The sequence below is a fragment of the Hyla sarda genome, chromosome 2 (assembly GCF_029499605.1).
Source record: "Hyla sarda isolate aHylSar1 chromosome 2, aHylSar1.hap1, whole genome shotgun sequence".
Lineage (NCBI taxonomy): Eukaryota > Metazoa > Chordata > Amphibia > Anura > Hylidae > Hyla > Hyla sarda.
Genome location: NC_079190.1, coordinates 289,130,406 through 289,155,798, shown reverse-complemented (window position 1 = coordinate 289,155,798; position 25,393 = coordinate 289,130,406). Strand labels below are relative to the sequence as shown.

Sequence of the window (25,393 nt, the reverse complement as noted above, 5' to 3'; positions counted from 1 at the left end):
AATGTCCAAGAGAACCTTGGTTCCTTCAGAGGATGGGTCTTCCCTCCAGGATCCAATGGACAGAAAGGCTGATTGCGCTCTTACTCGACAGCAGCTGCTTCAGCTTCAGTCTCTATTGCCAGTTCAGAAGTGGCAAACTTCCTGAAGACTCGCCTCTCCTCCATTCAGGCGGATTTAGACCAGGGGGTCCCTAGAGACGAAATTTTGGCCTCCTAAAACGGCCAATCTGGCCATGGATTTTCTTTGCGATGCTGCTATCCAGCAGCTAAAACTGGCATCTAAGACTATGGCCTTGTCTTCCGCCGGACGACGTCCTCTCTGGTTAAAGCCGTGGAAGGCTGACAACTCCTCCAAGCATACTCTTTGTAGTATGCCCTATGAACCCGGCATATTGTTTGGTAAAGAGTTGGACCGCATAATGGAGGGCCTGTCTGACAAAAAGGGAAAGCCCCTTCCTCAGCAGTCCTTTCGCGGTCGGGGCAGGCGTTTTGGGGTCAGATCAGCTGCCCAACCTAGACCCCAGAAGGAGTGGGGTAATCAACGCCGGGGCGGTAAGCGCTCCCGTGGTCCCAAGGAGAGAAGACTCTATGGGCTTCTAGGAAGCTCTGGGTTCCCTGCCGGGTTGACCTTTCCAGTTTCCCATCCTGCCCCCCATATTCCTGTAGGCGGCCGCCTACATCATTTTTTAGATGCCTGGACTCTACTTATTCAGGATCCTTGGGTCCTGAGAATAATTTCAGATGGTTATTCAATAGATCTTGTATCAATTCCTCCTTCCCGATATGTGCAAACAAGAGTTCTTCCCCCAGTCAAGCAGTTGGTTCTAGAGTCTTACATTCTGGAGTATATCCAGAAAGGTGCCCTGGAGGAAGTTCCTACACCGGATCTGGGGGCAGGGATCTATTCCCCAGTCTTCCTTGTTCCCAAGGTAACGGGAGACTGGCGGATGATTATAGATCTAAGATTTTTCAATCAGTTTGTAAAGCACAAACGCTTTCGCATGGAAACAATTCAATCTGTGGTCATCCTTATCTCGCCAGGAGATTACCTGGCCACCCTGGACTATAAGGATGCTTACCTCCATATCCCTATTCATCCTGCATCCAGGAAGTATTTAAGGATCGCTGTTCATGTAGGGGGAGTTCTAAAACACCTCCAGTTTGTAGCCCTCCCGTTTGGGATCTCTTCAGCCCCTCACACATTTACCAAGGTTGTGGTGGCAGTGGTAGCTGCTTTAAGGCTCCAGGGGCTCAGCATTGTTCCCTACCTAGACGATTGGCTCCTCAGAGCTCCATCGCAAACGATCCTGTCCCAACATCTCCAGCTAGCCGTATCCTTCCTTCATCAGTTGGGTTGGATAGTCACTTGGGCCAAGTCCAATTTCCTCCCGACAACATCAGTGAGGTTCCTTGGCTTCATAGTCGATACAATCTCAATGACACTCTACCTCACTCCCGAGAGAAAACTCCGGGTTCAAGAATCGGCTCAACATCTTCTAATATCCCGGAAAGTGTCCATTCGCACTCTCATGCGGATGTTGGGACTTATGTCCGCTACCGCAGATGCGGTACCTTGGGCTCTTTGGCATCTTCGCCCTCTCCAAGCAGAGGTTCTTGCCATTTGGAATCACCGGGCATCCGGCCTGAACAGGTGTCACTCCCTGTCTTACGTAACCCGTTCTTCTCTGAGGTGGTGGTCTCACCTAGAGGACGGCCGGTCCGTGATCAAACACTCTTGGATCATACTTACTACCGACGCATCCCTTGTGGGTTGGGGAGCGCATCTTCAGGATCTGACAGTGCAAGGTTCTTGGTCTCCTCAGGACAAACTATTAACCTCCAATCTCCTGGAGATTCGTGCAATCAGGCTAGCATTGCTTCACTTTGCTTCTATTCTCCAAGGGAAAGCTGTCAAGATCCAATCCGACAGCATGACGGCTGTGATGTACATCAACAAGCAGGGAGGCACTCGGTCACAAAACCTCTTCAGAGAGGTGGGTCTGATCTTGGATTGGGCAGAAAGGAACCTCACCCACCTGTCCGCGGTTCATATTCGAGAATCCCTCAATATGATAGCCGACCGCCTGAGCAGAGGACTCCTAACCGCAGAGTGGTCTCTCCACCCAGACATATTCAAAGAGATAACGCTCAGGTGGGGTGTGCCAGAGATAGACGAGGTTTAACTCCAAGTTGGAGAGGTTCTGTTCCCTTTACAGGGAAGACAACCCGGTGGCAATAGATGCTCTCTCAATCCCGTGGAGGATAAGGCTGGCCTACATCTACCCTCCAATTTCCTTGATCCCAAGGGTATTGATGAAGATCAGGCAAGACCAAGCATCCGTCATAGCCATAATCCCATTTTGGCCCAAGAGAGCTTGGTTCACCCAACTCTTTCAGAGGAGTCGGGGACAATATTGGAGGCTTCCCCCAGAGCAAGCATTAGTGTCGGGGGACACTCACAGCTGCTCGAATCTTCAAATGTTCAACCTGACAGCCTGGAGGTTGATCAGTCCCTTCCACATTTAGAAGGGCTTTCCAGTGCGGTCTTGAAAACACTCTCACACTCCAGAGCGGAATCAACCAATAAAACATACAAAAGAATTTGGACAATTTTCCAATCTTGGTGCTCCAAAAAGCAAGTTGGAAGAGATATAGCTGCTCCTACCATTCTCAGCTTTCTCCAAGATGGACTAGACAAGAATTTGTCTCCTTCTACTCTCAAGGTCCAAGTTTCGGCCATTTCTGCTTACATTAATAAGCCTTTATCTCAAGACCCACTGATCAAAACATTCTTGAGAGGGGCCTCAAGGTTGAAACCTACAATTATACAACCAGTTCCCACTTGGGATTTATCAGTTGTACTCAAGGGACTGTCATCTCCTCCCTTTTGAGCCTATGGAGGACGTGGACATGAGGTTTGTTACCATTAAAACAAAATTTTTACTGGCTATAACATCTGCCAAGAGAATTGGTGAATTACAAGCGCGCTCTGCGTTTGAACCCTATACAAAATTCTTGCCAGATAGGGTACTATTGAGATTTATTCCATCCTTTATCCCTAAAGTGCCATCTTTCCGGAACATAAATCAAATAATTTCTCTTCCAGTCCTAGCTCCACGTCCATCCACTGACGAAGAAAGAGGCCTGCATTGCCTCGATATTTCGAGATGTCTCCGGATCTACTTAGATAGATCTAAGCTGTTTAGGAAGGATGAAAATCTTCTAATCCTTTTTGCAGGGGCCCGGAAGGGTCACAAAGCCTCTAAACCTCCCATCAGTAGATGGGTAAAAAATGCCATTTGTGAAGCAATGGTATCTCAGAACATGGAGCCTCCTGAGTTCTTAAGAGCTCATTCTACCAGGTCTGTATCTACTTCCTTTGCGGAAAGGAATTTAGTTCCCTTGGAACACATATGCAAGGCTGCATCCTGGAGTTCACTCTCCACCTTTATCACCCACTACAGGCTTGATAGTAGAGTTGCCGATTACTCTTCCTTTGGACGGTCAGAATTATCTGCCGCCAGGCATGAGAGCCCGCCCTCATAGGGTATTCTGCTTGCCATGTCCCCATCTGTGCTACTGGTTAGGACGTAAGGGAATCGTTAATTTCTAACGATAATTTGTTTTCCCTTAGTCCTAACAGTAGCACAACTTTCCCTCCCTAGTATTATTATTATTTTCTTTAGGTCTTAGTTCTTCTTGTTACAACACAAGGGGACAGAGGGTGACCCCTCCTTTATACAGGGTATTGTGGGTGTGTTTTGTTAATTGGTTTATTAATCAATAAAAATTCCATCTGTCCTACCAGTTCGCGGGGGGTAGAATACCCCATCTGTGCTACTGTTAGGACTAAGGGAAAACAAATTCTCATTAGAAATTAACGAATCTTGCTGTCTCTAGGAGGTGTGACACTATTGTGATAAAAAAGTCAGCTCCTCCCAGCAGGATACACCCGCCTTCAGGCTCTGAGCTAGTCAGTTTAAGCTTAATGTCTAAAGGAGGTGGACGTGGTCTGGATTGCTCCAGACCAGGTCTTCTGATTTTTTTTTTTTGTTTTCCTAGTTAGGGACGTGTTAGTTTTTTTAATTTCTTTTCTGTTTTCAGGTGGGGACTCAGGGACTGTGTTTCCCAATTGCGGGGCATAGACATTGTGTATATGCGCTGTTAACCCCCCCCCCCCCTCGCCAACAGTCAGCGCTTGGGTGGTATCTCATGGGTCCCCCTATTTCTCTGCTCGCCTCGCTCGTGCATAGCAGCCAGGCGTGATACAGGTAACAAAGCTGACTGAAGACTCCATTAGGTAAGTTCTTCTGACTGAGGTAAGTACTTTCCCCTTTTTTCTCCATAGGTACTGACTCGCAGCCTCTGGAGACCCCTGTTTTGGCCCACCTTCAGATTTTGGGGCTAGCTTACAGGGGCTGCACTTTATTTTTGGGGGAGCAGTGGCACCTGAAGGGACTTCTTATATGGGGCACTTTACGTGTGTGTGTGTGTGTGTGTGTGCGCGCGCTTGGTGCGACTACGTCCACAGCGCCTTATTCCCGGCACTTCACTTATGTGTGTGTATTGGTGTTACTCGTACACAGCGCCTTATATGCGGCTGTCAGCTGCAGCGCTGTTCCGGGCCAGGCGCTCTCAGCGCCGGCTTACTTTCACTTTGCCAGCAGCGCCTTACATGCGTCTGACAGCCGCGGCGCTGCTATGAGGCGGGCGCTTCAGTACCGGCTTCCTTTTCTCTGGCAGTCTCTGCCAGCGTTTGCCGCCCGCTCTATCCCCCGAGTACACAAACGGTCGACAGGTGCGCTCGGGACAAGGAGCGGGCGCTATGACAGTTCTCATTGGCCGGTCGGTAGCTCCGCCCACAGGGCTGGGAGCACTGTCGCGCGAAGCAGCCTCCAATCAGCGCCGTGGGCGTGATTTTCAGTAGGAAGGGGTCAGTTACTTAGTGCCTTGCTTCAGGCACGCCCCTCTCTTCCTATTGGCTGGCCTGTTTCACTCTCTCTAGCTGCACAGAGCGAGTTCTCATTGCAGCTGACAGGGGACTCAGACTAGGGTGAGAAAGTTCCTATCTCCCTTATTTTCCCACAATATGTCCGTACCCAGAGCGGTTCCTCCCTCTAAACAGAGACCTGGAACTTCAGTGACTTACTATCTCTGTAAGCACTGTAATACCAAGATGTCTGGCTCTGCCGAGCCCATGTGCCCTGCCTGCTCCACTGCTCCCCTAGACCCCCTGATGCCCCTTTGGTCCCGGTTGATTCAGCCGCTCCACCAGCCTTGGTTTCTTCCCTGACCCAGTATATGGCTGACTTTACCCAAGTCTCCCGCTTGGTGGCTGAGGCCTCCCTGGAATTGGTGTCCGCCTTGACGGGGTCTTCCCTGCGCAGGACCTCTGGAAGGGCTCGCTCCTCGTCTCCACATACTTCACGCTCTCACAAGCGTCCTAGGGGTGCCTCGTCTGACTCTTCCAATGAGTCTTCAGATAGACGTGAGCGAATACACCCCCCCCCCCCCCCCCCCGGGCATCTGGGCACAAACATCGCTCCTCCAGAGGATGTTCTCGGAGTCGCCTCTCTACCACGCCAGAGCCGCGTACCTGGTCAGGGTCGCCCCCCCTTCAGGACTGCCTCTTCTCGTTCATACTCCTGGTGAACTGGTGGACGAGGCTTCCGAGCCGGCATCTGACTCAGAGGACCGCCCAGACTCAGTTGCAACGGTGAACTCTTTGGTTACAGCCCTAAGAGTCACCTTTCACTTAGAGGACCCAGGATCTTCGGATATCAATCCAGGTGTATCCTTTCATCGTGCTAAGCCAGCACCTCAGAAGTTCAGCTCTCACGCTGACTTTGACGACATTCTGGAAACCGCATGGAAATGTCCAGACAAGAGGTTCCCGGGAATCAAGACAATTCCTGAACGTTATCCATTTGACAAGGTCTTTGCCACTAAGATGTTTTCCCCTCCCTCAGTGGATCCTGAGACCCCCCCCCCCCCCCCCCAATGTCGGCAATCAGAGAAAATCGCATGTCAATTCAGACATGCGATTTTCTCCAATTCCGGGCTGATTGGGTCTCTGGCGACCCGATCACACGGAAAATAGGGATGATCAGGGTTGTCAGTGACAGCCCTGATCAGCCTAAGGGATGGGAGTGAGGTCGCAGTGCTGCGATCTCCTCCTATCCCCTGCCATTAGTCAGAACTGAGTTCTGACCAATGGCAGCGCAGGACAGGGGGGTTGCCATGGAACCCCCCCCCCCCCCGTTCTGCCCACCCCTGGATGTCGAGGGGATCGTGGGAAGATAGAGGCCGGTACCTGCAGGAGAAGATGCCTGGGGACCCTGGATCTTCGCTGGAGACTGCTGGATATTGGATCAGGTAGGGAAGCGACGGGGGGGGGGGGGAGAGGAAGTAAAAGTAAAACTATCTTTACTGTGGCAACCACTAGGAAGGCCAAACTGCAACTCCCAGCATGCCCAGACAGCCAAAGGCTGTCTGGGCATGCTGGGAGTTGTAGTTTTGCAACATCTGGAGGGTCACAGTTTGGAGACCACTGTTACAGTGGTGCCCAAACGGTAGCCCTCCAGATGTTGCCAAACTACAACTCTCAGCATGCCTGGACTGCCCAGGCATGCTGGGAGTTGTAGTTCTGTAACATCTGTCCCTTCAAATTTGGCAATTTTCATGAATTTTTTGAAAATTGCTGCTCTACTTTTGAAGCCCTCTAATTTTTTCAAAAAATATGTCCATTTTATGATGCCATCATAAAGTGGATATATTGTATTTGTGAAAAAAAAAATTTATTGTGAATATCCATTTTCCTTACAAGTAGAGAGCTTCAAAGTTAGAAAAATGCAAAATTTTCATGAAATTTTGTGATTGTTTTCACCAAAAAAGATGCAAGTAACGCCGAAAATTTACCACCAAAATAAAGTAGAATATGTCACGAAAAAACTTTCTCAGAATATTCGGTAAAAGCGTTTTCGCGTTGGTCGTAAAGTGACGGTGGTCAGAATTGCGAAAAAGGGCTCAGTCCTTAAGGTGAAAAAGGGCTGCGTCCTTAAGGGGTTAAACAACACAATGTAACTCAAAGTCAATCACACTTCTGTCCACTCAGGAAGCAACACTGACAATCAATTTCACATGCTGTTGTGCAAATGGAACAGACAACAGGTGGAAATTATAGGCAATTTGCAAGACACCCCCAATAAAGGAGTGGTTACGCAGTTGGTGACAACAGACTACTTCTCAGTTCCTATGCTTCCTTGCTGATGTTTTGGTCACTTTTGAATGCTCTAGTGGTAGCATGAGATGGAGTCTACAACCCACACAAGTGGCTCAGGTAGTGCAGCTCATCCAAGATGGCACATCAATGCAATCTGTGGCAAGGTGGCTTGCTGTGTCTGTCATAGTGGCCAGAGCATGAAGATGCTACCAGGAGAGGAGACAGGCCAGTACATAAGGAGACGTGTAGGAGGACAACAACCCAGCAGCAGGACCGCTACCTCCATTTTTGTGCAAGGAGGAGCACTGCCAGAGCCCTGCAAAATAACCTCAGGCAGGCCACAAATGTGCATGTGTCCACTCAAACGGTCCACAGGTAGGGTTGTTCTTACAGCCCAACACAGTGCAGGACATTTGCCAGAGAACACAAAGAATGGCAAATTCGCCACTGGCGCCCTGTGCTCTTCACAGATGAAAGCAGGTTCACACTGAGCACATATGGCAGAGTCTGGAGACGCCGTGGAGAACGTTCTGCTGCCTGCAACATCCTCCAGCATGACCGGTTTGGTGGTTGGTCAGTAATGGTGTGGGGTTGCATTTCTTTTGGGGGCTGCACAGCCCTAAATGTGCTTGCCAGAGGTAGCCTGACTGCCATTAGGTACCGAGATGAGATCCTCAGACCCCTTGTGAGACCATATGCTGGTGCGGTTGGCCCTGGGTTCCTCCTAATGCAAGACAATGCTAGACCTCATGTGTCTGGAGTGTGTCAGCAGTTCCTACAAGAGGAAGGCATAGATCAGATTGAGCACATCTGGGACATCATGTCTCGCTCCATCCACCAACACCACTACAGACTTCCAGGAGTTGGCGGATGCTTTAGTCAAGGTCTGGGAGGACATCCCTCAGGAGACCATCCACCACCTCATCAGGAGTATGCCCAGGCGTTGTAGGGAGGCCACACACACTACTGAGCCTCATTTTGACTTGTTTTAAGGACATTACATCAAAGTTGGATCAGCCTGTAGTGTGGTTTTCCACATTGATTTTGAGTGCGACTCCATATCCAGACCTCCATTGGTTGATAAATTTGATTTCCATTGATGATAATTTTTGTGTGATTTTGTTGTCAGCACATTCAACTATGTAAAGACGAAAATATTTCAAACGATTAGTTCATTCATTCAGCTCTAGGATGTGTTATCTTAGTGTTCCCTTTATTTTTTGAGCAGTGTATATGAATGTGTAATACTGTGGGCTGACAGCTGTCCTCTAGATAACTGTTTATTCATGTACGAAGCACCATAGTATTTTTCTGGCAAGTATTGATATTTTTGCATACATGTGAACACAGGAATGTGTGTGTCCCTATTTGCTGACAATTTGATTATTACCTATTCTTATATCTTTAGTATGGGCCAAATATTTGTTTCTCTGAATAAGCATTTTTATTTTTCCTTGTCTTACAGTGGGGCAAAAAAAGTATCTAGCCACCAATTGTGCAAGTTCTCCCACTTAAAAAGATGAGAGAGGCCTGTCATTTTCATCATAGGTATACCTCAACTATAAGAGACAGAATGAGAAAAGAAAATCACATTTTCTGATTTTTAACCGCTTAACGACGCCAGACGTAAATGTACGTCCTGGTGAGCTAGTACCTAACGCACCAGGACATACATTTACGTCCTATACATAACCGCGAGCATCGGAACGATGCCTGGGTCATGCGCGGCAGGTCCCGGCTGCTGATAGCAGCCAGGGACCCACCGGTAATGGCGAACATCCGCGATCGCGCGGATGTCTGCCATTAACCCCTCAGATGCCGTGATCAATACAGATTACGGCATCTGCAGCATCGTGGTCACTAAAATGGATGATCGGATCACCCGCAGCGCTGCCGCGGTGATCCGATAATCCAGAACGGCAGGCGGAGGTCCCCTCACCTGCCTCCGCTGCCTTAAACGGGTCTTCTGCTCTGGTCTGCAATCGAGCAGACCAGAGCAGAAGAGGACCGATAATACTGATCAGTACTATGTCCTATGCATAGCACTGAACATTATTAGCAATCGAAAGATTGCTATAAATTTGTCCCCTATGGGGACTATTAAAGTGTAAAAATAAAAGGGAAAAAAAAAGGGAAAATCCTGCTCCACCAATAAAAACGTAAATTGTCCCATTTTTCCTATTTCAACCCCAAAAAGTGTTAAAAAAAAAAACAATATATATATATATATATTATATATTATATACACACACATATACATACACCGTATTTATCGGCGTAGAACACACACTTTTTAGGCTAAATTTTTTTGCCTAAAGTCTATGTGCGTGTTATACGCCGATAAGCCGCTGCAGTTCAATGATTTAAAGCGGGCGCTTTAAATCAATGAACTGCAGCGGCTTTGCAGGTGCAGAGACAGCCAGCGCTGCCGGCTTCTCTGCCCCTGCCTGCCCTGGGGTCTAGAGTCCTGCTGCTGGCCCTTCTCTCCCCCTGGCTATCGGCGCCGCTGCCCGTTCTCTCCCCCTGACTATCTGTGTCGGCGCCCTATTGCCGGCGCCGATAGCCAGGGGGAGAGAAGTGGCGCCGACAGTGCTGCTTCCGGCCTCCGGTGTGCGTCCCCTGCGTCGTTGCTATGTGCTGCACGGCACAACGTCAGTGCGCCGTGCAGTGCATAGCAACGACGCAGGGGACGCACACCGGAGGCCTGAAGCAGCGCGGACCCGACCCCGGCAAAAGGTAATTATGCAACCGGGGATGGGGGGAGGCAACGGGGCAGCACCGCTGGCAATGGGTGCTGCTGCCCCTTCTCTCCCCCTGGCTGTCGGCGACGGCAATGGGGCGCTGGCACAGATAGCCAGTGGGAGAAAAGCAGCGGCAGCAGGGCTCTAGACCCCAGGAAAGGCAGGGGGAGAGAAGCGGGCAGCGACTGCCTCTCTCCCCCTGCCTTTCCTGGGGGTGTATAGGGGTAAACACGCGCACAAACGCACCATCATTTTACCATGGATATTTGGGTAAACTTTTTTTACCCAAATATCCTTGGTAAAAGGAGGGTGCGTGTTATAGGCCGGTGCGTGGTATACCCTGATAAATACGGTATATTTTATATACATATTTGGTATCGCTGCGTGTGTAAAGTCCAAAATAGCTGCTTTTTTTTTTATAACATTTAATTCCCCCCCAAAAAAATATATGTATTAAAAGTTTTATATAAGCAAATATGGTAGCAATAAAAAGTTCACGGCGCAATAAATGGAAAAGTTATAGGCCTTCAAAATAGGGGGATATTAAGCATATTAATTTGGTTAAAAAGTTTGCGATTTTTTTTTTTAAAGCGCAACAGTAATAGAAAAGTATGTTATCATGGGTATCCTTTTAACCTGATAACGACCATGGACGAGTATAGACGTCCAGGTTGGCGGGCGTTCCGGCACCTGGACGTCTATACTCATCCATTACTCTCGTGGGTGCTGCCCAGTGCACCCACGAGATTGCGGCAGGGACCCTGCTGCACTGCCGGGACCGAAGTAAACTTTGGTACCGGCAGTTTTAACCCTTACAGCCGCGGTCGGAGTGACCGCGGGCTGTAAGTGTTATGACAGAGGGAGGGAGCTCCCTCTGTCACCCCTACAGCATCCCGATCGCGGGGTGCTGTGTGTGGCCGCGGCAGGCACTGCCCTTTCTCTCCCCCTGTCTGTCAGAAGTGACCGCGTGCTGTAAGGAGTTCTGACAGAGGGAGGGGGCTCCCTCTGTCTCTCCTGCAGCACCCCGTAGCATCGCGGGGTGCTGCAGCATAACTGGGCAGCCGGGGGTCTTAAAAAGACCCCCAGGTCTGCCCTGGGTATTGCCTGAAAGGACGTGCCAGAGGCTGGCAGGCAGCATATAACTGCAATGCTTTGGAATACTAAGTATTCCAAAGCATTAAAAAGTGTAAAAATAAAAATTAATAAAAGTGTAAAAAAAAAACATTTTAAAATACATTTATTAAATGAATCTAATTTAAAAAAAAAAATGCATAATATGTAGGATCGCATTGGCGGACATCCGCAGCATGTAATATGCTGCGGATGTCCACCATGTGATCCTACACATTATGCAGCAATCACGGTAATGAGCTCCCTGCTGTGGCTGGGTAGCTTTGTGTGTCCACTCATAGCGGCGGATTTCCCACCGGCAGTCATGAGCGGACACACTGAGCTTTCCAGCCGCAGCAGTGATGGATATATTCGCCATGAGCGGGTGCTTATTCCCACAACATGGCGGATATATCCATCAGGAGCCTTAACTGTCACAGACGCGTTATACTGCCAGCCGACCAAGGACCAGAGCAGAGGATGACCGATAGCACTGATCAGTGCTATGTCCTATGCATAGCACTGAACAGTATTAGTAATCAAATTATTGCTATAAATAGTCCCCTATGGGGACTATTAAAGTGTAAAAATAAAAGAAAACAAAGTAAAAAATAAAAGATTTGAAAAATCCATTACCCAATAAAAATGTAAATTGTACATTTTTCCCCATTTTACCCCCAAAAAGTGTATTTTTTTTTTTTAATCTATTTGGTATCGCCACATACATAAATATCCGAACTATTAAAATAAAATTTTAATTATCCTGTACGGTGAACGGCGTGAATGTAAAAAAAAAAAGTCCAAAATTGCTGCTTTTTTTATAACTTTATTCGAAATAAAATTGATTAAAAATGTATTAAAAGTTTTATATATGCAAATGTGGTATGAAAAAAATTACAGCTCACGCCACAAAAAAATTAGCCCTCATCCTGCCGCTTGAACGGAAAAATAAAAAAGTTATGTCAGCAATATAGAGGGATTTTAAACGCACTAATTTGGTTAAAATGTTTGATTTTTTTTTAAGCGGTATAATAGAAAAGTATGTAAACATGTGTATCATTTTATTCTTATTGACCCACAGAGTAAAGAAAACATGTCTATTTTGCCGTAAAGTGTACAGCATGAAAATAAAAACTTGCAAAATTGCAGTTTTCTTATCAATTTCCCCACACAAACAGTATTTTGTTTTGGTTGCGCCATACATTTTATGGTAAAGTGGGTGATGTCATTACAAAGAACAACTGGTCGCACAAAAAACAAGTCCTCATACTAGTCTGGATGGAAATATATAAAAGAGTTTTGATTTTTAGAAGGCAAGGAGGAAAAAACGAAAACTTAAAAATAAGTCCTTAAGGCCGAAATGGGCTGTGTCCTTAACGATGCAGGACGTATATTTAAATCCTCCGCCGGCTCCCGCGATATGTCGCGGGGCCACGCGGTGTCCTTGCGTCATATCGGGTCGGTCCTGGTGGCTATCAATGGCCGGAACCCGCAGCTAATACAGGACATCACCGATCGCGGTGATGCCCTGTATTAACCCTTCAGACGTGGCGATCAAAGCTGACCGCCGTGTCTAAAGTGAAAGTATCCCGGCTGCTCAGTCGGGCTGTCCGGGACCACCACGGTGAAATCGCGGCGTCCCGAACAGCTTACAGGACACCGGGACGTCCCTTACCTGCCTCCTCGGTGTCCGATCGACGAATGACTGCTCCGTGCCTGAGATCCAGGCAGGAGCGGTCAAGCGCCGATAACACTGATCACAGGCGTGTTAATACACGCCAGTGCTCAGCATGAGAGATCAGTGTGTGCAGTGTTATAGGTTAATAAAGGTAATTTAACCCCTTCCCTAATAAAAGTTTGAATCACCCCCCTTTCCCATAAAATAAGTGTAAATAAAAAAAAAAAATAAACATGTGGTATAGCCGTGTGCGTAAATGTCCGAACTATAAAAATATATCATTAATTAAACCGCACAGTCAATGGCGTACGCCCCAAAAAATTCCAAAGTCCAAAAAAGCGTATTTTTGGTCACTTTTTATACCATTAAAAAGGTGATAAAAAAATCCGATCAAAACAAAAATCGTTCCAATAAAAACTTCAGATCACGGCGCAGAAAATGAGTCCTTATACTGCCCTGTACGTGGAAAAATAAAAAAGTTTTATAGGGGTCAGAAGTTTACATTTTTAAACGTATAACTTTTCCTGCATGTAGTTATGATTTTTTCCAGAAGTACGACAAAATCAAACCTATATAAGTAGGGTATCATTTTAACCGTATGGACCTACAGAGTAATAAGGTGTCATATTTACCGAAATATGCACTGCGTAGAAACGGAAGCCCCCAAAAGTTACAAAATGGCGTTTTTTCTTCGATTTTGTCGCACAATGATTATTTTTTCCGTTTCGCCGTGGATTTTTGGGTAAAATTACTAATGTCACTGCAAAGTAGAATTGGTGACGCAAAAAATAAGCCATGATATGGATTTTTAGGTGAAAAATTTAAAGGGTTATGATTTTTAAAAGGTAAGGAGGAAAAAACGAAAGTGCAAAAACTGAAAAACCCTGAGTCCTTAAGGGGTACACCCATGGAAAACTTTTTTTTATTTATTTATTTATTTTTTTTTTTTTTATTCAACTGGTGCCAGAAAGTTAAACAGATTTGTAAATTACTTCTATTAAAAAATCTTAATCCTTACAGTACTTTTTAGGGGCTGTATACTACAGAGGAAATGCTTATCTTTTTGGATTTCTCTCATGTCATGACCACAGTGCTCTCTGCTGACATCTCTGTCCATTTTAGGAACTGTCCAGAGCAGCATATGTTTGCTATGAGGATGTTCTCCTGCTCTGGACAGTTCCTAAAATGGACAGCAGAGGTCAGCAGAGAGCACTGTGGTCATGACATCAGAGAAATCTAAAAAGATAAGCATTTCCTCTGTAGTATATAGCCCCTAAAAAGTACTGGAAGGATTAAGATTTCTTTTAATAGAAGTAATTTACAAATCTGTTTAACTTTCTGGCACCAGTTGATTTAAAAGAAAATAAAAGTTTTCCACGGGAGTACCCCTTTAAAGAAATTGTTACAGGTCTGTAAGAGCCAGAAATCTTGCTTGTTTGTAGGTGACCAAATACTTATTTTCCACCATAATTTGCACATAAATTCTTTAAAAATCAGACAATGTGATTTTGTGGATTTTTTTTTCTCATTGTCATAGTTGAGGTATACCTATCATGAAAATTACAGGCCTCTCTCATCTTTTTAAGTGGGAGAACTTGCACAATTAGTGGCTGACTAAATACTTTTTTTTTGCCCCACTATATGTATAAGTATTTTTATTCCTTGGTCCTTTTATTTCAAGTATTTATGACCTTTTTCTACACTTTTCATTACCTACTACTCATTTTATAATATATTGAACATAATCTATATATATATATATATATATATATATATATATATATATATATATATATATATATATATATATATATATATATATATATATATATATATTATAAAAAAAAAAAACTCAACGTGTGTGTGTATGTATGTTCCACAAAAACTTCCAAATGGCTAAAGATATTAACATGAAACTTGGCACACATGTTACGTATATGTCAACAACAAACATAGGATAGGTGATTTAACCCTTACTTACCCCCATTTGCCAGGGGCGGGGTTTATGTTTAAAGTCCCATACAAGTCAATGGGAAATATGTTACTGCATAACTTCCAAACGGCTGAAGATATTTCGATAATACTTGGTCACATGTTACTTATATGTCCACTTAAAATATAGGATAGTTAATTTAACCCTTAATTACTCCCATTTGTGAGTGTCAGGGTTTTTGTTTAAAGTCCCATGCAAATCAATGGGAAATGTATGTTCTCACATAAGATCTGTATGGCTGGAGATATTTCAATACCTGGTACACATATTATAGGTCGGGATAGGAGGACGAGGATAGATGGACTGGATAGGAGGACGAGGATAGATGGACTGGATAGGAGGACAGGATAGGCGGACCGGGATAGGAGGTCGGGATAGATGGACTGGATAAGAGGTCGGGATAGGAGGACAGGATATGGGGTTGGGATATGACAACAATATATGAGGACGGGATATGAAGTCAAAAGCTTCCTCCTTTGTTTATTTTCCTCCCCAACAAGGATTAGAAAGGAAAAACCGGGCAACGCCGGGTACTCCGCTAGTACATGTATAAAATGTACAAAATGTACTCAAGACACATGGTATACCATTGTCATCAACTTTGGAGGAACCTCCGTTTATTGCCACTATTTCACCATACTTTTACGGATTTAAAATCTAAACTGTGTTATACAGCAACACATAATAACAACCCCATGTACACATACAACCATCTATAGAATAGACATACACCTATAATATATCTACTTTTCTTTCATATTTATTATTTTTATCAATATTTGACATCAGTTTTTTCCTTTTAATATTACTGCCTTTTAACATTGTATGTTTGGGCCTGAGGAAGGCACTCCTTGTGTACCTAAACACGTCGTCCGTAGTGTCAAAAAAATAAAATTTTTGAGACTGTTTTTCCTTTTTCTGCTATTTGTTCGATTTTGTTTTTGTTTTTTCCCTCTTTTGAGCCGAGGAACTGCAAGAAAAAGTGCAAACGTGTTACACTAAAAAAAATGTGCACAAAGGATGCGGTCTATCGCAAGCCCTTCTCCGACAGGAGAGAGGCCCCCAACAAATCTTACACTTCGCCTCCCGACCAAAAGGTTCCTGCAAGATTCGATGTCCCTTTTCGCCGAAGCTACTAAGGGACCACCAATGCTCCTGGCATCCCCCTTGGCATTAGCCAAGTTATCCGCCCACAGAGCCGATAACGGTCGGTACCCTGCCCATGCAAGAGTACTCGGGGTTTTTGCAGGGAGGTGTGGAACCTAATGGCCACACACACCTCCCTTAGACCGCTAGGAGGGACACCCAGAAGGGCTACCGCATCCTAACAATCCTGTGAACACACAACACGTAAAAAGTGACAAAAAGGAAATAAATAAGTGAATGCGTGCAGGTATATTGCCCGGACATCCGGCCAGATCTATAAAAATTTCTTTGATCCTAGCCAGAAGGCCGGGAATCAAGAGGTGAGTGCCACAAGGTGAAGAGTTAATGGTGACCGTGCTTCCACTCAGTGAGCCAATCCTTCCAGTGAGTTTCGGCACCTCGGGATCACCACTCCCCGAGGCACTAAAGTACCTCGGCTCTAGACCCGCTCAAACTCATGGCGAAACCCGGAGGAAACGGGTCACATCAGGGCAGCCTCGAGCTGATTCCTCAGAACCAGCTCCAGAAAAACACCCCGGTACACCTGCCCCCTACCATGCAGCACCCATCCACACCAGCATCCCCGCCACCGGCATGAAACTGATGAGTACAGATACTACATTTGATCTTAGCCAGAAGGCCGAGAAGCGATTTTTTTCTGCTACTTGTTCTCCCCACTGGCTCCCATAAGGGAGTTCAGATCCGGTACGAGTGCGGCAGCCATCTTTATACCTACCTTAACCTCTTAAGTTTTTTAATAGAAGTAATTTACAAATCTGTTTTAACTTTCTAGCACCAGTTGATAAAAAAAAAATTTAAGTTTTCCACCTGAGTACCCCGTTAACCACTTAGGGACCAAGGACGTACAGGTACGCCTTCACTCCCTCGTACTTAAGGACCAAGGGCGTACCTGTATGCCCGTGGGAATTTTAGTCCCCGCTGCGCGCCAGCGGGAACCGGGGTGACTGCTGATATCTATCAGCAGGCACCCCGTGCAAATGCTCAGTGGGGTCATTAGACCCCCCCATGTTGGTCGGTCATGCCGGTGAATTCACACTGGCGATTTTGCGGTGATTCCGGGTCTCCGGTGACCTAAAAAAAAAAAAAAGGGGGATCGGGGTTGTCTAAGGGATAGGAGTGAGGTTGCAGGGGTGCCACCCCTCCTATCCCTGCTATTGGTCGTTCAGAAGCGACGACCAATAGCAGAGCGGGGGGGTTAACTTTCGGTTTCCCCGATCTGCCCACCCACAGTAGGCTGCGCAGAACAGGGAAATGGATGAGGACCGGCGCCGAAGGTCCACTTACCCATCGGCAGCGAGCGATAATCGGCAGCAGAAGAGGACGGCAATGCGGCTCTATGGATCCTATGGAAGCTGGTAAGTTGCCTAGCAACATCTGGAGGGCTACAGTTTGAGACCACCATACAGTGGGTCTAAACTGTAGACCTCCAGATGTTGCAAAACTACAACTCCCAGCATGCCCAGACAGCTGTTTGCTGTGGGGGCATGCTGGGACTTGTAGTTTTGCAACATCTGGAGCGCCACAGTTTGGAGATCACTGTGCAGTGGTCTCTAAACTGTAGCCCTCCAGATGTTGCAAAACTGCAAATCCCAGCATGCCCAAACAGCTGTCTCGGCATGCTGGGAGTTGTAGTTGCGTACCTCCAGCTGTTGCATAACTACATCTCCCAGCATGCCCTTCGGTGATCAGTACATGCTGGGAGTTGTAGTTTTGAAACAGCTGGAGGTTTGCCCCCATGTGAATGTACAGGGTACATTTACACGTGTGGGTTTACAGTGAGTTTTCTGTTTCAAGTTTGAGCTGTGGCAAATTTTTCACCGCAGCGCAAACTCCTAGCGGCAAACTCACTGTAAACCTCTGCCAGTGCGAATGTACCCTAAAAACACTACACTAACACATAATAAAGGGTAAAATACTACATATACACCTCCTTACACTGTCCCTCCCCCCCCCCCCAATAAAAATGAAAAACATTGTACAGCAGTGTTTCCAAAATGGAGCCTCCAGCTGTTGCAAAACAACAACTCCCAGCATTTCTGGACAGCCACTGACTGTCCCTATGTCCACCCCTATGCAATCCCTAATTTAGTCCTCAAATGCGCATGACGAGCTCTCATTTCAGAGCCCTGTCGTATTTCAAGGAAACAGTTGAGGGTCACATGGGGTATTTCCGTACTCAGGAGAAATTGCACTACAAATTTTGGGGGGCTTTTTCTCCTTTTACCCCTTATGAAAAGGAAAAGTTGGGGGCTACACCAGCCTATAGAATTGACGTAAAGAATATTGGCTCTACGTAACCAAAATAATAAACCTATCGCAGCTAAACTATTAATAATTGTGAAGATAGGTGCCTAAAACTTAGCTTTTAATATATAAAAAAGTTTTGGCCTGGAATACCCCTTTAATATATATCAACTGGCTCCGGAAAGTTAAACAGATTTGTAAATTACTTCTATTAAAAAAATCTTAATCCTTCCAATAGTTATTAGCTTCTGAAGTTGAGTTGTTGTTTTCTGTCTAACTGCTCTCTGATGACTCACGTCCGGGAGCTGTGCAGTTCCTATGGGGATATTCTCCCATCATGCCCAGCTCCCGGGACGTGACATCATCATTGAGCAGTTAGACAGAAAACTTTAGAAACTAATAACTATTGGAAGGATTAAGATTTTTTAAATAGAAGTAATTTACAAATCTGTTTAACTTTCCGGAGCCAGTTGATATATATAAAAAAAATGTTTTGCCTGGAATACCCCTTTAATAATAAAACAACACCATATAAATCAGTGTATGTGTTTACTATAGCCATTAATAAAATATATATAATTGCAGTTCCCACGATTGGACTCTGACAATGACTGTAATCTTAAACTACAAACTGAATATGGGTATCAACCCCTACTACTGATAGAGCAACCCAACGCGTTTCTGTCTACTTAGTAAAATACGCAAACCAGACTTCATCAGGGGTAAATATAAAGCAAATATAGTTCAGTTTGATTAAACTCAATACAGCATACAGAAACCAGCAGCCTGTTGGCCACGTCAGGAATAATTGAGTCAACAAACAATAAAGCCGTGGTTGCCCTTAGCAATCAAAGCAACCAAACTTCTTCCACGAAATAGAGTCAGCGTACTATTGGTGCACAACCTGCATGCCTATGCACCAAGAGATATTCCAAAATAACTGAAATTTTGGCCGTAACCCATAGCAACCATCATGTCGCCCATGGCGTTTAACACAGCCCTTTGATACTATACACTTATGCACAAAAACCCCGCATGTATGATAACCAGCTCAATGCCTAATATATAGGGGTGGCAGATTGCAAACAATTGTTGACTCTTCCTGATCCTCCACTGTGAAAAGGGTCCAACCTGTAAAAAAATATATAACAGAATTGACCCTTAGGATGCAAAGCTAGGAGACTTACGCCTTCCTGATGTAAATGCATAAAAGTACTCACAGTGGATAGGATAGTGCCAAGATACAGTGCTGCCTACAACAAAAAGACCAGGGAATAGTCACTAAACTGTGAATTAAAGGGGTACTCCGGTGAAAACCTTTTTTCTTTTAAATCAACTGGTGGCAGAAAGTTAAACATATTTGTAAATTACTTCTATTAAAAAATCTTAATCCTTCCAGTACTTATTAGCTGCCGAATGCTACAGAGGAAATTCCTTTCTTTTTGGAACACTGATGACATCACGAGCACAGTGCTCTCTGCTGACATCTGTCCATTTTAGCAACCATGCATAGCAGATGTATGCTAAGGGCAGCATGGTGGCTCAGTGATTAGCACTGCTGCCTTGCAGTGCTGGGGACTTGGGTTCAAATTCCACTAAGGACAACAATGAATAAAGTGTTATTATTATTATAATCACCTCAGCAGAGAGAACTGTGCTCGTGATGTCATCAGAGAGCATTCCAAAAAGAAAAGAATTTCCTCTGTAGTATTCAGCAGCTAATAAGTACAGGAAGGATTAAGATTTTTTAATAGAAGTAATTTACAAATATGTTTAACTTTCTGCCACCAGTTGATTTACAAGAAAAAAAGGTTTTCACCAGAGTACCCCTTTAATATTCATCCCTAGTCAGACAGAAGGAGCATAAAACACTGTCTGACAAACCGAAAGTGAAGTACTTACTAATGTATAGTAGGTGCCTGGTATAATCCTGCAGTGGCAGGAGAGCCCGTCCGGTGTCGGGAAACGCACATGTGTTTGTGCGCCTTGGCATCTTAAATACAGGCAGGCTTCCGGGTTTCCGTCACGTTAGTGCATCCCACATGACGCCCATTGTGGGTGCGTCTCACAGCCGGAGCCGGAGCCAGTGGTCACGGGGAGCTCCACCTGTACCTTGTCAAGGGGGCTAGTACCAACTGATTTATAGGCTGGAAGCACAGACTGGGACTTAGAAACGCTACCTTTTCATTCCGGGTCAGTAACGCAAGAAGCATGCATGTGTAGAAGCGCTCATAGTTAACCCTCTCAGTAAAGTCACTAAACTTAAGACTGCGGCGTGTAGAATTTTAGATAATTTACATATTGCAGAGATGTGTAAACATAATATAAACAGCATAATAAATCATGATTGTAATATAACTGAACATATAGAGGCTTATACACAAGGACCAGATTGGCTGAGAGACAACTTAATAATCAAATATGATGTTAATATTAATTATTTATTCAATAATCTTATAACATATATATTCAGGTTATTATATATACATGCTACCGTGTTTCTCCGAAAATAAGCCCGGGTCTTATATTAATTTTAGTCCCAAAAAACACACTAGGGCTTATTTTCAGGGTAGGGCTTATGGGGGGGCTGTAGCAGTGTGAAGGATGGGGGGCTATAGCAGTGTGGAGGATGCTGCCCCCCCCCATCTTCCACACTGCTACAGCCCCCCATCCTCCACACTGCTACAGCCCCCCATCCTCCCACAGCCCCCCATCCTCCATACTGCTACAGCCCCCCCATCCTCCACACTGCTACAGCCCCCCTATCCTCCACACTGCTACAGCCCCCCTATCCTCCACACTGCTACATCCCCCCCATCCTCCACACTGCTACAGCCCCCCTATCCTCCACACTGCTACATCCCCCCCATCCTCCACACTGCTACAGCCCCCCATCCTCCCCTTCCCCCGTCGTCCTCCACACTCCTACAGTGCCCCCCACCCCTCTGCCATAATAAACTACAGTACCTTACACCTTCATACCGTACAGAAGCTGCAGCTCTCGGCGGTGGCGGGACCTCCTTCTGTTGCTTAGCAGCCGGGGGCAGGGACACGTACGTGACGTCGGCCGTGCACATGCGCCGACGTTTTAAAGTGACAGCGTCCCTGCCCCGGCTGCTAAGCAACAGAAGGAGGTCCTGCTGCAGCTTCCGTACGGTATGAAGGTGTAAGATAGATAGTTAGATATGGGACCAGCCAAAGGAGGGTGGGGGGGGGGGGTCGGTTCTGCGGGCATTACTGGCGGCCACTGTCCGGATCTGGACCGCGGTCCGCCAGTTGATTACCCCTGGCCTAGGTTAGGGCTTATATTGCAGCCCACCCTGAAAATACTGCTAGGGCTTACTTTCGGGGTAGTTAATATTAGTTAATATTAATTTTATATACATATATACACACATGCATACATGCATAGGCACAAAATTCCACATGCACATATACACATGCACACACATATAAGCCAATCGGGAAAAAGACAACCCTAATATCTAGTATAGAATGATAAAGAAAAAAATAAGGAAAAATACACCCCAAGGGCCATTGGGGACAATTTTAAGATAGGTGATGTAACTGAATAATATTAAACATTTCTTATTGGAGGTTATACAGGATAACATAGAGAGGTTCCCTGATCCTAACGATTGTTAAGTGGGGAGGGAAGGAAATGAAGCAGGGGCCTAGGGGAACCTTTTAGATTCCCTATTTGTACCTATTGCCAGACCCTATGCCTAAACGGCTGAGATGCCCTTAAAAGGACGGTACTGTGATACTGGAAGCTCCTATAATTTGTCCCTAACTAAGGGTGGCACTAGAAAGGCAGTCCACTAGGACCGTCCCTGACTACCTGCAAATGCCACCCACAACATTGGGGGGGGGGGTGGTAATAAGAGGGGAACCTCTCTAGAAAGAATAACCTCCAATAATTTAAAGAAAGGGAGCAAAGGAAATTTGCTCATTTAATCCTCCTGGGAACATTGTTTGTAGTCTGAATATCCATCGTGTCTCCCTTTGTAAGAGGAATCTGTTAAGATCCCCTCCTCGTAGTGACGATTTAATTTGTTCCACTCCCACAAAGGATATAGTTTTTAAATCCCCTTGATGTTCAGTATTTATGTGGATAGCGATAGGGGTCTCTCTTTTATGTTACCCAAAGTATTCTTTGTCTAATTTTGCGAATTGTTTTACCAACATAGTGAATACCACATAGGCAAGTGGCGACATATACAATGGCCCTTGAAGTGCAATTGATTACATTTTTAATTTGATGTCCTAGTACCTGTCTTGTCATCAAAAAACCATCTGGTCCTTGTGATATTAGCGCAAGCTTTACAGTGGCCACACCGGTAGCAACCTGAAAGGGAGTGTGCATATAACCACGTACTATTTTATTCTTGTGGTAAATGAGAATGTACCAGGGTGTCGCCATTGCTTCTACCTCTCCGAAAGGTGATAGATGGTCTAACTCCCACCACCTCCGATAGGTCAGGATCAAGTTGTAAGATGTTTCAATGATGATTAATTACATCTCTGACTTGTTGAGATTGGAAGAATATCGGTCCCGTGGTCCCGAGAAAAAAGAGAAGTGCTTTTGTGGGCGCTCACCTCCGTCACAGATGTAGTCCGTCACAGGTATGTGGAAGTTTCCGAGAACTTGGTAAAATAAAACCGCTTGGACACGGATGTATTTTGGAAAATAAAAAGAAGGTTTATTCCTTCAGCATGCAATACAGCAACGCGTTTCGAGGGGCGGGGACCCCCTCTTCATCAGGCTATCTGATTGGGCAGTGTGGATGTCCTTTATTTATACCTCATTTGCCCGCGAAAATCACATGTGTGTGTTACATAACATGAAAATAAAACAATAAAAAAAAAAAATTTATAAAATCCATAGAAAAGAAGACATTTACATTAAAAATGGAAGTGAGCATTCTGTAAAATAACCCACAGATGGTCAGTTTGACTAACCCTTATATTATGCACCTTATCTTGTATTGCATATGTGATATGTAATAATTCTGCAGACGTCGGGCCATTTCAAACGCTCTCCCTTCGGAGATCTACAGTGGCTGGGTGAGAGGTCTGAGGCACCGACCGCCGGTCTGTCCACACATCCGTCCTCCTGGCCGCTTATTGGATGGGGGACCGGCGTCAAACCCATTTCCCCACACAGGGATGATTACATTTATTTAATGCATATGTGTATGTACATACACACACACATCCATACGCATGGTGGATGGATGTGTACTTATCAGCTGTTTGTTTTGTTTTAATTCAGTTTGTTTGTTGTGGTTGTTGTGTCAGTTGTTAACTATCTCATCTTTTTAAGATATTAATTCCACCGCTTCATTCAGGCCATGTGGTTGTAATGTCTGGAGGCTGTAAATCCAGAACATTTCTTTGCGTGACAGGATTTCAAACCCGGTGGAATGTGCTCAATTGGGGTTATGGATATGGCTGTCATGTTTCCCTCATGCATCAGGCTCAGATGTCTAGATAGGCTATGGTGCATGAATCTCTTCTTTATGTTGGAACGATGCTGATTCAATCTCAAATGTAATGGTTGTGTTGTTCTTCCAACATATTGTTTACCACATTGGCACTCTATGAGGTAGATGACATATTCCGTTTGGCATGTCATCAGATGTTTGATGGGGAAGGTTTCACCCGAATGGGTACTGGAAAAAAATTTTTGGTTATGGCGTATGGTAAAGCAACATAGGCATCTAGGTTTTCTGCATTTGTATGTTCCCACGTTTCCAGTTTTGTCGTTTTTCTGGGAGGATTTGTTGTGGCATTTGAGATTGCTTGGGGCTATCATACCCTTTATGGTTGGTGCCCGCCTGAAAGTCAATCCCGGATTTTTTGGGAGAATTTTTCCTAGATGTGGATCACTTAGTAGTATTCCCCAATGTTTCTTCATGATGTTTCTGATTTTTGTTTGACCCGCTGAATATGTGGTGATGAAATTGCATCTGGTTTTTTCCTCATTCTCCTTTTCTTTTTCTTTCTTTTGTAGGTGGAAGGCTCCCGGGTCCGTTGCCTCAAGACATTCCTCTTGGGTAAGTGCACAGGTTTTTTCATATGCATTTTCAATTAATTCTTTCGGGCAATTTTATAAACATTCCATGAAATGGTGGCAGATGAATTCAAAAGCCTACCAGAAGCTTTCCCAAGAAAACAAAGTGAAGGAAGATTGAGCAAAGGTGAGCAAAACGCCCTGAGAAATCTGAAAAAGAATGAAGACATTGTCATTCGTGCGGCCGACAAAGGAGGAAGCATAGTAATCCAAAATTACACAGATTACAACAAAGAAGCCAACCGGATTCTTGGAGACAATAACTACTATAAAACGATCAGCACAGATCCTTTTCCAAAATTACAGAAAGACATTCTAAGTCTTTTAAACAAAGCTCTGGAGGATAAAATCATATCAAAGAATGAAAAGAAATTTCTTTTTAATCCTAACCCTTGGACACCATATTATTACCATCTACCAAAAGTACACAAGGACACTCAAAACCCCCCGGGCAGACCCATCATTTCTGGGATACATAGTCCCACATGTAACATGTCCCAATATCTAGATAGGATATTGCAGGAATATGTGGCAGATCTACCAAGTTACCTGAAGAATTCAGATCAGCTGATCACCATCTTAAATGATACACCCTGGGAAGATGACATGGTTTTACTCACCATGGATGTAACGTCGTTATACACGAATATCCAACATGATCTGGGAATTCGATCCACCATTTCCTTTGTGGAAAAAGACAAAAACATCCCAAACGAACAGGTAATTTTCCTTACCAACTGTCTGAAATTCATTCTGGAATACAATTTATTCTCATACAATGGCACCCTATACCATCAAATAAGGGGGACGGCCATGGGGACCAGAGTGGCACCATCATATGCGAACCTCTTTATGGGTTGCTTTGAAGAACAGGTGATAAAAAAACATCCCCTGTATAAAAAACATGTTACTATATACAAAAGGTATATAGATGATTTGTTTTTATTATGGCGTGGCCACCCAGAGAACATCAAATCTTTTGTCACGGATATTAATACCAACCACTGGGGTTTGACATTCACCCCCGTTTTTTCCTCCACTTCAATTGAGTTTTTGGACCTCCACATCACCCATAAAGGGGATAGATTCATCACATCCACCTTTTTCAAGAAAGTTGATTCCAATAATTATATATCCTTTACCAGTGGCCACTATAAGAAGTG

The 25,393-nt window shown here is 45.0% G+C and overlaps 1 pseudogene; it reads right to left on the bottom strand.

Moving 5' to 3' along the window:
• Positions 1-16,364: 16,364 nt before the first annotated feature.
• LOC130359917 (U2 spliceosomal RNA) lies at positions 16,365-16,541 on the bottom strand (annotated as a pseudogene).
• Positions 16,542-25,393: the final 8,852 nt, after the last annotated feature.